The sequence below is a fragment of the Salmo salar genome, chromosome 21 (genome assembly GCF_965601325.2).
Source record: "Salmo salar chromosome 21, fSalSal1, whole genome shotgun sequence".
NCBI classification, from domain to species: Eukaryota; Metazoa; Chordata; class Actinopteri; order Salmoniformes; family Salmonidae; genus Salmo; species Salmo salar.
Genome location: NC_138311.1, coordinates 50517567 through 50533591, shown reverse-complemented (window position 1 = coordinate 50533591; position 16025 = coordinate 50517567). Strand labels below are relative to the sequence as shown.

Sequence of the window (16025 nt, the reverse complement as noted above, 5' to 3'; positions counted from 1 at the left end):
TGAGATGTGTGCAAACCTGGTGGCCAACTACAAGAAACGTCTGACCTCTGTGATTGCCAACAAGGGTTTTGCCACCAAGTACTAAGTCATGTTTTGCAGAGGGGTCAAATACTTATTTCCCTCATTAAAATGCAAATCATTTTATAACATTTTTGACATGCGTTTTTCTGGATTTTTTTGTTGTTATTCTGTCTCTCACTGTACAAATAAACTTACCATTAAAATTATAGACGGATCATTTCTTTGTCAGTGGGCAAACGTACAAAATCAGCAGGGGATCAAATACTTTTTTCCCTCACTGTAGATGAGCAAATGATGATGAGCAGATGATGGTGTGTAAGTTTATTTATTTTTATTTTATTTCACCTTTATTTAACCAGGTAGGCAAGTTGAGAACAAGTTCTCATTTACAATTGCGACCTTGCCAAGATAAAGCATAGCAGTTCGACAACATACAAAAACACAGAGTTACACATGGAGTAAAACAACATACAATCAATGATGCAGTAGAAAAAAATAAGACTATATACAATGTGAGCAAATGATGTGAGATAAGGGAGGTAAAGGCAAAAAAGGCCATGGTGGCAAAGTAAATAAAGTATAGCAAGTAAAACACTGGAATGGTAGATTTGTAGTTTGAAGAAAGTTCAAAGTTAAAATATAAATAATATGGTGCAAAGGAGCAAAATAAATAAAATAAATAAATACAGTAGGGGAAGAGGTAGTAGTTTGGGCTAAATTATAGATGGGCTATGTACAGGTGCAGTGATCTGGGAGCTGCTCTGATAGCTGGTGCTTAAAGCTAGTGAGGGAGATAAGTGTTTCCAGTTTCAGAGATTTTTGTAAGTAGTGATACTGGTGTGCAAAAGAGCAGCAAAGTAAATAAAAACAATATGGGGATGAGGTAGGTAGATAGGGTGGGCTATTTACAGATGGACTATGTACAGCTGCAGCGATCGGTTAGCTTCTCAGATAGCTGATGTTTAACCTGTTATGGCTAGGGGGCAGTATTTTCACGGCTGGATAAAAAACGTACCCGATTTAATCTGGTTACTACTCCTGCCCAGTAACTAGAATATGCATATAATTATTGGCTTTGGATAGAAAACACCCTAAAGTTTCTAAAACTGTTTGAATGGTGTCTGTGAGTATAACAGAACTCATATGGCAGGCAAAAACCTGAGAAGATTTCATGCAGGAAGTGGCCTGTCTGACAAGGTGTCGTTCTTCTTGTCTCTGTTTATTGAAGAGTGAGGATCTTAGCTGTCCCGTGACACTTCCTACGGCTGCCATAGGCTCTCAGAAGGCGGCAAAACGCTGAATCGTGGCTTTGCAGGCTCTGGCTGAAACAAAGTAGCGCGTTTGGGTAGTGGCTGGTTACAGTACTGTGAGACTTTTCTTTCCTCTGTTTAGCTAAATGGATATTCCCGCTAAATGGATTTTAAACAGCGGTTGACATGCTTCGAAGTACGGTAATGGAATATTTAGATTTTTTTTTGTCACGAATTGCGCCATCCGCTGGAATGGTGCAAAGGAGTGGTGCAAACGAATGGTGCAAACGACCCTGATTTACCATTTCGGATAGTGTCTGGGACGCACGAACAAAACGCCGCTATTCGGATATAACGATGGATTATTTTGGACCAAACCAACATTTGTTATTGAAGTAGCAGTCCTGGGAGTGCATTCTGACGAAGACAACAAAAGGTAATCAAACTTTTATAATAGTAAATCTGATATTGGTGAGTGCTAAACTTGCCGGGTGTCTAAATAGCTAGCCCGTGATGGCTGGGCTATGTACTTAGAATATTGCAAAATGTGCTTTCACCAAAAAGCTATTTTAAAATCGGACATATCAAGTGCATAGAGGAGTTCTGTATCTATAATTCTTAAAATAATTGTTATGCTTTTTGTGAACGTTTATCGTGAGTAATTTAGTAAATTGTTAGCAAATTTCCCGGAAGTTTGCGGGGGGTATGCTAGTTCTGAACGTCACATGCTAATGTAAAAAGCAGTTTTTTGATATAAATATGAACTTGATTGAACAAAACATGCATGTATTGTATAACATAATGTCCTAGGTGTGTCATCTGATGAAGATCATCAAAGGTTAGTGCTGCATTTAGCTGTCTTCTGGGTTTTTGTGACATTATATGCTAGCTTGAAAAATGGGTGTCTGATTATTTCTGGCTTGGTACTCTGCTGACATAATCTAATGTTTTGCTTTCGCTGTAAAGCCTTTTTGAAATCGGACAGTGTGGTTAGATAAAGGAGAGTCTTGTCTTTAAAATGCTGTGAAATAGTCATATGTTTGAAAAATTGAAGTTTTTGTATTTTTGAGGAATTTGTAATTCGCGCCACGCCTATCATTGGATATTGGAGCAGGTGTTCCGCTAGCGGAACATCTAGATGTAAGAGGTTAAAGTTAGTGAGGGAAATGTAAGTCTCCAGTTTCAGAGAACTGGAAGGAAAGGCAGCCAAAGCAGGTGTTGGCTTTGGGGATGACCAGTGAGATATACCTGCTGGAGCACGTGCTACGGGTGGGTGTTGTTATCGTGACCAGTGAGCTGAGATAAGGCGGAGCTTTACCTAGCATAGACTTGTAGATGACCTGGAGCCAGTGGGTCTGGCGACGAATATGTAGCGAGGGCCAGCCGACTAGAGCATACAGGTCGCAGTGGGGGGTGGTATAAGGCGCTTTGGTAACAAAATGGATGGCACTGTGATAGACTGCATCCAATTTGCTGAGTAGAGTATTGGAAGCTATTTTGTAGATGACATCGCCGAAGTCGAGGATCGGTAGGATAGTCAGTTTTACTAGGGTAAGTTTGGCGGCGTGAGTGAAGGAGACTTTGTTGCGAAATAGAACGCCAATTCTAGATTTGATCTTGGATTGGAGATGTTTGATATGAGTCTGGAAGGAGAGTTTACAGTCTAGCCAGACACCTAGGTATTTGTAGTTGTCCACGTATTCTAGTTCAGAACCGTCCAGAGTAGTCGGGCGGGCGGGCGGGTGCGGGCAGCGAATGGTTGAAAAGCATGCATTTGGTTTTGCTAGCGTTTAAGAGCAGTTGGAGGCCGTGGAAGGAGTGTTGTATGGCATTGAAGCTCATTTGAAGGTTAGTTCACACAGTGTCCAAAGAAGGGCCAGATGTATACAGAATGGTGTCGTCTGCGTAGAGGTGGATCAGGGAATCACCCGCAGCAAGAGCGACATCGTTGATATATACAGAGAAAATAGTCGGCCCGAGAATTGAACCCTGTGGTACCCCCATAGAGACTGCCAGAGGTCCGGACAACATGCCCTCCGATTTTACACACTGAACTCTATCTGTGAAGTAGTTGGTGAACCAGACAAGGCAGTCATTTGAGAAACCAAGGTTATTGAGTCTGCCAATAAGGATATGGTGATTGACAGAGTCGAAAGCCTTGGCCAGGTCGATGAAGACGGCTGCACAGTACTGTCTCTTATCGATGTCGGTTATTATATCGTTTAGTACCTTGAGCGTGGCTGAGGTGCACCCGTGACCAGCTCAGAAACCGGATTGCACAGCGGAGAAGGTACGGTGGGATTCAAAATGGTCAGTGATCTGTTTATTAACTTGGCTTTCAAAGACTTTAGAAAGGCAGGGCAGGATGGATATAGGTCTGTAACAGTTTGGGTCTAGAGTGTCACCCCCTTTGAAGAGGGGGATGACGGCGGCAGCTTTCCAATCTTTAGGGATCTCGGGATGAAATGAAGGAGAGGTTGAACAGACTGGTAATAGGGGTTGCAACAATGGCGGCGGATAATTTTAGAAAGAGGGTCCAGATTGTCTAGCCCAGCTGATTTGTACGGGTCCAGATTTTGCAGCTCTTTCAGATCATCTGCGATCTGGATTTGGGTGAAGGAGAAGCTGGGGAGGCTCAGGCAAGTAGCTGCGAGGGGTGCGGAGCTGTTGGCCGGGTTTGGGGTAGCCAGGAGGAAAGCATGGCCAGCCGTAGAGAAATGCTTGTTGAAATTCTCGATTATCGTGGATTTATCGGTGGTGACAGTGCTACCTAGCCTCAGTGCAGTGGGCAGCTGGGAGGAGGTGCTCTTGTTCTCCATGCACTTTACAGTGTCCCAAAACTTTTTGGAGTTAGAGCTACAGGATGCACATTTCTGTTTGAAAAAGCTAGCCTTTGCTTTCCTGACTGACTGTGTGTATTGGTTCCTGACTTCCCTGAACAGTTGCATATCGCGGGGACTATTCGATGCTATTGCAGTCCGCCACAGGATGTTTTTGTGCTGGTCAAGGGCAGTCAGGTCTGGAGTGAACCAAGGGCTATATCTGTTTTTAGTTCTACATTTTTTGAAAGGGGCATGCTTATTTAAGATGGTGAGGAAATTACTTTTAAAGAACGACCAGGCATCCTCGACTGACGGGATGAGGTCAATATCCTTCCAGGATACCTGGGCCAGGTCAATTTGAAAGGCCTGCTCGCAGAAGTGTTTTAGGGAATGTTTGACAGTGATGAGGGGTGGTCGTTTGACCGCGGACCCATAGCGGATGCAGGCAATGAGGCAGTGATCGCTGAGATCTTGACTGAAAACAGCAGAGGTGTATTTGGAGGGCAAGTTGGTCAGGATAATATCTATGAGGGTGCCCATGTTTACAGATTTAGGGTTGTAACTGGTGGTTTCCTTGATGATTTGAGTGAGATTGAGGGCATCTAGCTTAGATTGTAGGACTGCTGGGGTGTTGCTGGGGTGTTAAGCATATCCCAGTTTAGGTCACCTAACAGAACGAACTCTAAAGATAGATGGGGGGCAATCAATTCACATATGGTGTCTAGGGCACAGCTGGGAGCTGAGGGGGGTCTATAACAGGCGGCAACAGTGAGAGACTTATTTCTGGAGAGATTAATTTTTAAAATTAGAAGCTCGAACTGTTTGGGCATAGACCTGGAAAGTATGACAGAACTTTGCAAGTTATCTCTGCAGTAGATTGCAACTCCTCCCCCTTTGGCAGTTCCTACTTGACGGAAAATGTTGTAGTTGTGTATGGAAATCTCAGAATTTTTGGTGGCCTTCCTAAGCCATGATTCAGACATGGCAAGGACATCGGGGTTGGCAGAGTTTGCTAAAGCAGTGAGTAAAACAAACTTAGGGAGGAGGCTTCTGATGTTAACATGCATGAAACCAAGGCTTTTTTGATTACAGAAGTCAACAAACGAGAGTGCCTGGGGACAAGCAGGGCCTGGGTTAATCTCCACATCACCCGAGGAACAGAGGAGGAGCAGGATGAGGGTACGGCTATAGGCTAGCAAAACTGGTCGTCTGGTGCGTTGGGGACAGAGAATAAAAGGAGCAGATTTCTGGGCGTGGTAGAATAGATTCAGGGCATAATGTGCAGACAGGGGTATGGTGGGGTGCGTGTACAGTGGAGGTAAGCCCAGGCACTGAGTGATGATAAGAGAGGTTGCATCTCTGGACATGCTGGTTATACTGGGTGAGCACACAGCCTGTGTGGGAGGTGGGACAAAGGAGGTATCTAAGGCATGTACAGTGGGACTAGGGGCTCCACAGTAAACTAAAACAATGATAATTATCCTAAGCAACAGTATACAAGGCATACTGACATTTGAGAGAGACATAAAGCGAGGCATAAAGCAATCACAGGTGTTGATTGGGAGAGCTAGCTAAGTCAACAACGTGTAAGACAACAACAGCTAATCAGCTAAGTCAACAACAACAACAGGTAAAATGGCGATGACTGGGCAGAGAGGGTCAGTTAACTACACACAGGGCCTTCATGAACCATGTGCCATTGAAAATCTCTTCCCAACTATTTTGAAATCTTTATGGCACAGCTGTCCATTTTTTTTATCCTTAAATTAAACTGGTATCCTTTTTTATTAATCACAATTTTCTTTAACCAATTTTGGTCTTTAATGCAGGGCCGACAGACAAGTTTCTTACTTCCCCCCCTTCCAATTGACTTTTCAATTTTTGAGGTAATGCTGCAATTAGTTGGTTGTAATTCTGAGAAGAGCAGACATTTCCATATATTTTTGATAGCTACATGTGTGACATAACTGACTCTTTGTAAGAACTTTCAAAAGGCAAGCCCATCAATATATGATGAAACAACATCAGCAAGAGAAGGGACTTGTTTGAACGAATTACCAAATTAGCGTTGGAATACTAGCACAAGTGAACTACAAAACAAAGCAACCGAGCGAGAGAGAGAGAGAATGCCCCTAATAAGGACATACCATCTGGGCTGTGTGGTTCACAGACATACAGCTGCTAATAAGGACATACCATCTGGGCTGTGTGGTTCAAAGACATCCAGCTGCTAATAAGGACATACCATCTGGGCTGTGTGGTTCACAGACATCCAGCTGCTAATAAGGTCATACCATCTGAGCTGTGTGGTTCACAAACATCCATCTTCTAATAAGGTCATACCATCTGGGCTGTGTGGTTCACAGACATCCAGATGCTAATAAGGACATACCATCTGGGCTGTGTGGAGCTAGTCAATGAATGACAAGCTCCAGGTGGTGGAATGTTGATCAGTTGCAGGAGCATTCTGGGTTGAGGCAGCCGAAGCAGGACAATCCACACCTAGAGGTCCTGCTTCATTCTCTGTTCATCACACATTCCAGACTGCTGATGTCATCTGTAGACCTCACCAACTGGGGCATTGGAGCGTGATGATGCCAAGCAAAGATGAGAAAGGGCTATGAGAATAGAGACCCAGGGACACCCAGGGCTATAAGAATAGAGAGACCCAGGGCTATGAGAATAGAATAGAGACCCAGGGCTATGAGAATAGAGACCCAGGGACACCCAGGGCTATAAGAATAGAGAGACACAGGGCTATAAGAATAGAGAGACCCAGGGCTATGAGAATAGGGAGACCCAGGACTATGAGAATAGAATAGAGACCCAGGGCTATGAGAATAGAGAGACCCAGGACTATGAGAATAGAATAGAGACCCAGGGCTATGAGAATAGAGAGACCCAGGGCTATGAGAATAGAATAGAGAGACCCAGGGCTGTGAGAATAGAATAGAGACCCAGGGCTATGAGAATAGAATAGAGACCCAGGGCTATGAGAATAGAGAGACCCAGGGCTATGAGAATAGAATAGAGAGACCCAGGGCTATGAGAATAGAATAGAGACCCAGGGCTATGAGAATAGAGAGACCCAGGGCTATGAGAATAGAGAGACCCAGGGCTATGAGAATAGAATAGAGAGACCTAGGTCTATGAGAATAGAATAGAGAGACCCAGGGCTATGAGAATAGGGAGACCCAGGACGATGAGAATATAATAGAGACCCAGGGCTATGAGAATAGAGAGACCCAGGGCTATGAGAATAGAATAGAGAGACCCAGGGCTATGAGAATAGAATAGAGAGACCCAGGACTATGAGAATAGAGAGACCCAGGGCTATGAGAATAGAGAGACCCAGGGCTATGAGAATAGAATAGAGACCCAGGACTATGAGAATAGAGAGACCCAGGGCTATGAGAATAGAGAGACCCAGGGCTATGAGAATAGGGAGACCCAGGACTATGAGAATAGAATAGAGACCCAGGGCTATAAGAATAGAGAGACCCAGGGCTATGAGAATAGAGAGACCCAGGGCTATGAGAATAGAATAGAGACCCAGGGCTATGAGAATAGAATAGAGAGACCCAGGGCTATGAGAATAGGGAGACCCAGGGCTATGAGAATAGGGGGACCCAGTGCTTTGAGAATAGAGAGACCCAGGGCTATGAGAATAGAGAGACCCAGGGCTATGAGAATAGAGAGACCCAGGACTATGAGAATAGCATAGAGACCCAGGGCTATGAGAATAGAGAGACCCAGGACTATGAGAATAGAATAGAGACCCAGGGCTATGAGAATAGAGAGACCCAGGGCTATGAGAATAGAATAGAGAGACCCAGGGCTATGAGAATAGAATAGAGACCCAGGGCTATGAGAATAGAGAGACCCAGGGCTGTGAGAATAGAGAGACCCAGGGCTATGAGAATAGAGAGACCCAGGGCTATGAGAATAGAATAGAGACCCAGGGCTATGAGAATAGAATAGAGAGACCCAGGGCTATGAGAATAGAGAGACCCAGGACTGTGAGAATAGAATAGAGACCCAGGGCTATGAGAATAGAGAGACCCAGGGCTATGAGAATAGAATAGAGAGACCCAGGGCTATGAGAATAGGGAGACCCAGGACTATGAGAATAGAATAGAGACCCAGGGCTATGAGAATAGAGACACAGAGACACCCAGGGCTATAAGAATAGAGAGACCCAGGGCTATGAGAATAGGGAGACCCAGGACTATGAGAATAGAATAGAGACCCAGGACTATGAGAATAGAATAGAGAGACCCAGGGCTATGAGAATAGAATAGAGAGACCCAGGGCTATGAGAATAGAGAGACCCAGGACTATGAGAAAAGAATAGAGACCCAGGGCAATGAGAATAGAGAGACCCAGGGCTATGAGAATAGAATAGAGAGACCCAGGGCTATGAGAATAGAATAGAGACCCAGGGCTATGAGAAAAGAGAGACCCAGGGCTATGAGAATAGAGAGACCCAGGGCTATGAGAATAGAGAGACCCAGGGCTATGAGAATAGAGAGACCCAGGGCTATGAGAATAGAGAGACCCAGGGCTATGAGAATAGAATAGTGAGACCCAGGGCTATGAGAATAGAATAGAGACCCAGGGCTATGAGAATAGGGAGACCCAGGACTATGAGAATAGAATAGAGACCCAGGGCTATGAGAATAGGGAGACCCAGGACTATGAGAATAGAATAGAGACCCAGGGCTATGAGAATAGAATAGAGACCCAGGGCTATGAGAATAGGGAGACCCAGGACTATGAGAATAGAATAGAGACCCAGGGCTATAAGAATAGAGAGACCCAGGGCTATGAGAATAGAGAGACCCAGGACTATGAGAATAGAATAGAGACCCAGGGCTATGAGAATAGAATAGAGAGACCCAGGGCTATGAGAATAGACAGACCCAGGGCTATGAGAAACGAGAGACCCAGGGCTATGAGAATAGAGAGACAAAGGGCTATGAGAATAGAGAGACAAAGGGCTATGAGAATAGAGAGACCCAGGGCTATGAGAATAGGGACACCCAGGGCTATGAGAATAGAGAGACCCAGGGCTATGAGAATAGAGAGACCCAGGGCTATGAGAATAGGGACACCCAGGGCTATGAGAATAGAGAGACCCAGGGCTATGAGAATAGAGAGACCCAGGGCTATGAGAAACGAGAGACCCAGGGCTATGAGAATAGAGAGACAAAGGGCTATGAGAATAGAGACACAAAGGGACACCCAGGATATGAGAATAGAGAGACCAGGGCTATGAGAATAGAGAGACCCAGGGCTACAGATGTAGGATCTTAAGGGCTATGAGAGAGCAGACAATGATAATCTCAACTGACACTTCACCTTCCCTGCACCCAAGCTCAACAGCCAGTCTACCATGTGTTGCCCTACAGTATGTGGCCCTCTGAATAAGAAGGCAGTATTTGGCTAGTGAAACTCACAGTCACAGCTCTGTTACTACTATGTTGTTACTGTGGAAGACAGCTGGGCTGTGGAATATGAATGGTATGCTTGATCAAGAATGGACACTATAGCGTACAATGCCAGGGGAACATATACATTTTTTTTTTAAGCAACAGGGCCAGAGGGGGTTCCCACGATGCAACGTGGAGTGCCTGGATACAGCCCTTAGCCGTGGTATATTGGCAACCCCCCGAGGTATCTTATTGCTATTATAAACTGGTTAACAACGTAATTATAACAGTAAAAATAAATGTTTTGTCATACCCATGATATACGGTCTGATATACCTCGGCTTTCAGCCAATCAGCATTCAGGGCTCCAACCACCCAGTTTATAAAGGGCGATTTACCCTGGCTTTGAACTTGTTTGCTTCAAATTCCCCTCAACTGCGTAAAATAGTGCTGTGGCGGCTGGCTCTCTGGCAGGCCGTTTGGGCTGTAACAGAGGCTCCTCTGTCTATATGCAGCAGGAATCAGGAGCACACAGAGCCCTTCAGAGCATTCCAACGCATGCAGGCAACATTTCTGCAACTGCACAGCTGGATTTGATTACAGCCAGCTGAATGGCTTGAGGATGGTGTAGTTCAGCCAACGGTCTGCCTGAGACGTGCTGAAAATCCACTCCCATTTCCACTGGATTGAGCAACATGCTTCAGCTCCACAGACATTAATACCTGGGTGTGGCTCTCATATTGGAGCCTATGCATTCAACTGAATGCCGAATTTCAATTTCTAATTTGAATACCATCATGCCATTGTAAATGATGTGTTAAAGGGGGTTTGTATGATTGAACATGATTTCAAGAAATATACCCAGAATTCTGAAATGATGCAAGACCCCCACACCGGGGAAAACAAACGAAACCCCTCTATGACTGAGGTTCCTATGGGATCTATCAAATTACATAACATTAGTATGCCTTCTCCACAATACAAGATTGTTAATGAGTGTATCTATTGCGGAGGGGTGACTGTTTGACAGTTTGGTGAGCAATTTACGCACACCATATCAAATAAATATAAACTGACAAACAGCTTTCAGGCTATGTATCTTTCATGCATTTTGAGAAAACAAGAACATTACTGGATTATTGGGGAAATTGTTATTGATCGAAGTCTTGTATCACATTTTACGCACATACCGGCCTGTAGGTTAGAGGAGTACAGTAGCCTAATCCTTGGATATTTATGTTAGGCTACCACGCGTACTGTGACACATTTCAATTGCAAACGTTATTGAGGGATGTCTAAGTAAATGCCGCATATTCAACACCCATTGTTCATGCCAAAAATATTGTATGAAGGCTATGGTCTATGGTCATGAGATGTTCTCCCATTCAGTTTTGGTCTTGTCCATCAGATGTAGTGTAGTGCATGACTATTGCTTTTTATCACCACTCTCGGTCGCAAGATAGTCTACCTATCAAGAACGACGGGGCAAAAACACGGTTAAATCTTCCATTCATTCACTACTTGATTGTAATAACGATTTATAACTATCTGCGACAATTATAGGGTGATCATGATGTTAAAATTCGTTATGCTTCAAAATCCAAGGCAATTGGGGATAGTTCTACGATTGATCTATAATCGTCTCTTCTGAAACAAGTTGCACACTGCCGTTTTGCACATAGGGAAACGAACGGTATTAAATCTTACCCCGTCTTAAAACTGTGGACAATTCCCGTGTATATTTCCCAATTGACAAAATATTTTACATCCACTTCCAGACGCAGTTCCAGCTGCTTCTGTGGAACCAAATTGAGTTCAGATGTTGGTTTCTACAGCGAGAAGCTTCTTCATGGTCGCCATGTCGGCCGACTGTGAGATAGACAGGATTACATTGAAATTAGTGGCAGATCCTCTCTTGTCTTGTTACTCCAACTATCAAGGAGGCGCAGTGCCTCCAGCTATTGTGCAAGGCTTTGCACCTACTTGCAGCCCATTCCTTGCCAAATAAATGTTATTATAGCCACATAGCTCCATCTAGCTGTAGAATATGGGGCATAGGCTACATTAGGCCTAGGCCTACAAAGCCCAGCACAGTAGTGATGGGCATTCCGAGTCTGTACAGTGAGGCCTACTTGATATTCAAGTTACTATTCACTCATTTATGAAGTTCAGTGCATTTCAAAATGTAGTAGAATACAGAAGTGTTTACTGTCAAAGGGTACCGTGTCTCACGGCCAAGAGAAGTGTAAGGTAGTCACAGGCTGGATGATTTCCTAAATAATAACGTTCTCCTGGCATCTGGCAAACCCAGATTAGTCCGTCAGACTGCCAGATGCGCCGAATACAACAGGTGTAGCCCTTAACCAACAATGCAGTTGTAAGAAAAATAAGTAAAAAATAGATAAGTAAAAAAATTATATATCTTTTTTAAGTTAAAACTAATTAAAGAGCAGCAGTAAAATAACAGTAGCGAGGCTATATACAGGGGGTACCAGCAGGGGCGAAAATCTGATATCAACTTTGGAGGGGACAATTACATGATATTTTCTCAAGAGCAATTCCTGAGGGGGACACCAAAAGTAGTGCTGTAACACATAGCCTACATTGTAATATGGTAAATGTATATTGAGGAACCAAAGAAATAAGGTGTTTTCCGTACTCCTAACTACCGGTACCCAAAACTACACAACTAATCACAACAGCAATACCATTGCCTTTAACAAATCTTAGTTCAGTCACCAGTTTAAGTTGAGAGTGGGGGTATCCATGGCATCTTCCAATTATGTTCCTATTTTACAAGTAAAAAAAATTGAGAACCTTTCATAATGTTGCCAAACAAAGACTCAACAAACTTACCTGAGACTCCCTGTCTCTGCCAGTCTGTCCCTGCATATCTGTCCCCAACTCTGCTGTCTGTGTGCCATCTGTTGCCTGCTCTGCCTAATGACATCATTGTGAAACATTTACATTAGAATTTAATTTCTTTCTTATGAACATTTTATCAACTAGTCTTTGAGATATTAGGCTACTAGGGTTCTTACTATGCGTTTTGGTGTATTGAAAAATACTCTGATGTCCGTCTTTTATTTTTCTGCCATTTTTCTACCTGGCTGGCTGGCTGGCTACACACACAGTGTGTAGGTTATTTACAGTAGGAGATGGGCTTCTATCATCTTCAATCATTCTATTTGGGCTTCGATCTAAAAGGTAGCTAGCAAATGTGAAACGGATTAAAATGACAAGAGTTGACAGCTGTATGAGTTCCCCATTTACACAACATATGCTGAAACCTTTTGCAATTTTAATAGTTTGTTTCATATTGGCTGGCTTCAGACAATAGCTGAATTTGCAAAGCTAGCGAGCACCAATTCAGTTTCAGTGGTGTTTGCTATAATCTTTGCTACCTGGGTAAAATAAAGGTGAAATAAAATAAATAAATAAAAGTTCACTTGCGACAATTTAGCTTTTGCAACGAGACCATTAAATATATTTAAGACAATGGTAGAAGAGAGTGTAGTTCTGTTCAGTTTGGATTTCAGTTTATCGCTAACCTTATCACAGGGACTTTCAAGCACTAACTTACATCATCTGCATGCTGATTCCATCTTTGACGACGCCACATAAATGGAATAGGTACTAGCTAGGTTAATAGTTCATATTTGCGCGCTAGCTCTGCATATTCAGCTAGTGTGTGTGCGCGATTGACTGGATTAACCTCACGTCAGTTACGTGCATTGAGTGCCTATCAGACAGTAGATACGACCTCTCTGTTACCTAGCAAGCTAAGGAACTGGCAGTGGATCAAACCATTGTGAGGCAAAGGGTGGGGGGGTTGCAATCTTTTGAAACTTAAAAACAAGCTATTAAGTGTCTATAATCAGCACAATTGCTTTCATTGCGTATTATTAATATTATTTAAATTACATAGTTATGTTTCAGTGATATATTGGGGGGGACAAATCATATTTTTCCCAGGATGGGGGGGTCGTGTCCCCCCCGTCCCCCCCGGGATTTCCGCCCCTGGGTACCAGTACAGTGTCAATGTGCGGGGGGGCACCGGTGAGCCAAGGTAATTGAGGTAATACAGTATGTACATGTAGATAGAGTTAAAGTGACTATGCATAGATAATAAACTAAAAGATGGGGGGGGGGGGGGGGGGCAATGCAAATAGTCTGGGTAGCCATTTGATTAGATGTTCAGGAGTCTTATGGTTTGGGGGTAAGCGCTGTTAAGAAGCCTTTTGGACCTAGACTTGGCACTCTGGTACCGCTTGCCATGCGGTAGCAGAGAGAACAGTCTATGACTAGGGTGGCTGGAGTCTTTGACAATTTATAGGACCTTCCTCTGACACCGCCTGGTATAGAGGGTCCTGGATGGCAGGACGCTTTAGGCCCTGGGTTAGACCCTTTCTTCTATAAGGTTGCTGCCCCTGTCATCGCCAAGCCTACCTCTGACCTTTTTAACCTGACTTTCGTTAGTGTTATTTTACTTCTGCTCTTTAATTATTTGTTACTTATATTATTCTTATTTAATTGTTTTTGTTATTTTTAGTAATATTTTTTAAATAATTTTTTTTTTAACTGCATTGTTTGTTAGGGCTTGTAAGTAAGCATTTCACAGTAAGGTCTACTATACATGTTTTATTTGGCACATTGTGACAAATATGATTTCATTTGTTTTGAGACTTGCTATCTCTGCCTGGCCGGTTCCCCTCTCTCCACTGGGATTCTCTGCCTCTAACCCTATTACAGGGGCTGAGTCACTGGCTTACTGGTGCTCTCCCATGCCGTCCCTAGGAGGGGTGCGTCACTTGAGTGGGTTGAGTCACTGACGTGGTCTTCCTGTCTGGGTTGGCGCACCCCCTTGGGTTGTGCCGTGGTGTAGATCTTTGTGGGCTATACTTGGCCTTGTCTCAGGATGGTAAGTTGGTGATTGAAGTTATCCCTCTAGTGGTGTGGGGGCTGTGCTTTGGCAAAGTGGGTGGGGTTATATCCTGCCTGTTTGGCCCTGTCTGTGGGTATCATCAGATGGGGCCACAGTATCTCCTGACCCCTCCTGTTTCAGCCTCCAGTATTTAGGCTGCAGTAGTTTATGTGTCGGGGTGCTAGAGTCAGTCTGTTAAATATGGAGTATTTCTCTTGTCTTATCCGGTGTCCTGTGTGAATTTAAATATGCTCTCTCGAATTCTCTCTTTCTCTCTTTCTGTCTTTCTCCCGGAGGACCTGAGCCAGTTTCAACTGTTCTGCCTGCGGCTATGGAACCCTGACATGTTCACCGGACGTGCTTGTTGCACCCTCGACAACTACTATGATTATTATTATTTGACCATGCTGGTCATTTATGAACATTTTAACATTTTAACATCTTGACCATGTTCTGTTATAATATCCACCCTGCACAGCCAGAAGAGGACTGGCCACCCCTCATAGCCTGGTTCCTCTCTAGGTTTCTTCCTAGGTTTTTGGCCTTTCTAGGGAGTTTTTCCTAGGGAGTTTTTCCTAGCCACCGTGCTTCTTTCACATGCTTTGCTTGCTGTTTGGGGTTTTAGGCTGGGTTTCTGTACAGCACTTTGAGATATCAGCTGATGTACAAAGGGCTATATAAAAATAAATTTGTTTGTTTGTTTGTTAGAAGCTTGATCCAAAAGCTAGATTTGATTGAAATACTGGTCTCACAATCACATGCTGACATATTGATTATATCTGAATCCTGGCTCTCTGTCTCTGTTCCAGACTCAGATGTTCTGTTAGCTGGGTATAATGTCTACAGAGCAAACAGAGTGGGTAGAGGTGGATATCTGAATCCTTGCTCTGTGTGTCTGTTCCAGACTCAGATGTTATGTTAGCTGGGTATAATGTCTACAGAGTGGGTAGAGGTGGAGGTATTGCCATATATGTTAAATGCAACCTAGATGTCACTGTGTCCATTTCAACTTCTGTTCCGAAACAGTATGAATGCTTAGTTCTAAATGTGGTCCTTGGTCATAATGCACTATTAACGCTATCGGGAATTTATCGCCCACCCTCAGCTCTGGTATCTGCACTATGCAAATTGTTTGAGTTAATGTCTAATTATGTAAACTCTGAATTATTGACAATCGCCGATCTCAATCTTGACTGGCTTTGGGCAAGCATCGTTTAAATTAAAATACTTTTGTAACGAACTAAATCTTACTCAACTAATAACTATACCTACCCGTCCTAATCCAAAAGACCCCCAAAAAATCTACATTAATAGACCTTATCTTAACTAATACACCTCACAAATATATAGCTAGTGGGTTATTTGCTAATGACATCAGTGACCACTGCCCTATTGCATGTATCAGAGATACTAGGCTAAAACACCCCGTATAATTCTAAAGAGAAACTATAAACACTTCTCAAAGCAAGCCTTTATCCATGACCTTTATTACTCCGACCTTTTATCCGGAAACTGCATAATGGACCCAGTTTTAGCGTTCTCTTTCTTTTCATCAATTTTGACCTTTATGGCTGAT

The 16025-nt window shown here is 43.5% G+C and overlaps 1 protein-coding gene across 3 annotated transcripts in view; it reads right to left on the bottom strand.

The window, feature by feature from the left end:
* Window positions 1–11475, bottom strand: part of LOC106582452 (FERM, ARHGEF and pleckstrin domain-containing protein 1) — a 177085-nt gene extending 165610 nt beyond the window's left edge. For all 3 annotated transcript variants that reach the window (XM_014165575.3, XM_014165577.3, XM_014165576.3), the window contains exon 1: window positions 11233–11475. The gene's annotated coding sequence lies outside the window, so the exon portion shown is untranslated. The remainder of the gene's footprint in view (window positions 1–11232) is intronic.
* Between the last annotated feature and the right edge of the window lie 4550 nt (window positions 11476–16025).